The following is a 202-nucleotide window of genomic DNA, read 5'->3' as shown; positions in this document are numbered from 1 at the left end:
CCAAAACGGCAGCGCGGCCAAATACGCGCCTCCTCCAAAAAAAAGAAGGAAAAAAGAAAACTCACGTCGCAAACCCCATCGCGCGGTTCGCTCCAATCCCCGCCCCCCCGCCGCCACAGCGCCTCTCGCCGTTCGCTGGCGCCCCTGGTCCAGCCCGTTCCCTCCGCCACTCAAGAAGCTCCATCCCGGCCGGCGACCCCCC

Source organism: Triticum aestivum, chromosome 1B (genome assembly GCF_018294505.1).
Source record: "Triticum aestivum cultivar Chinese Spring chromosome 1B, IWGSC CS RefSeq v2.1, whole genome shotgun sequence".
Lineage (NCBI taxonomy): Eukaryota > Viridiplantae > Streptophyta > Magnoliopsida > Poales > Poaceae > Triticum > Triticum aestivum.
Note: the sequence above shows the minus strand (reverse complement) of the source record.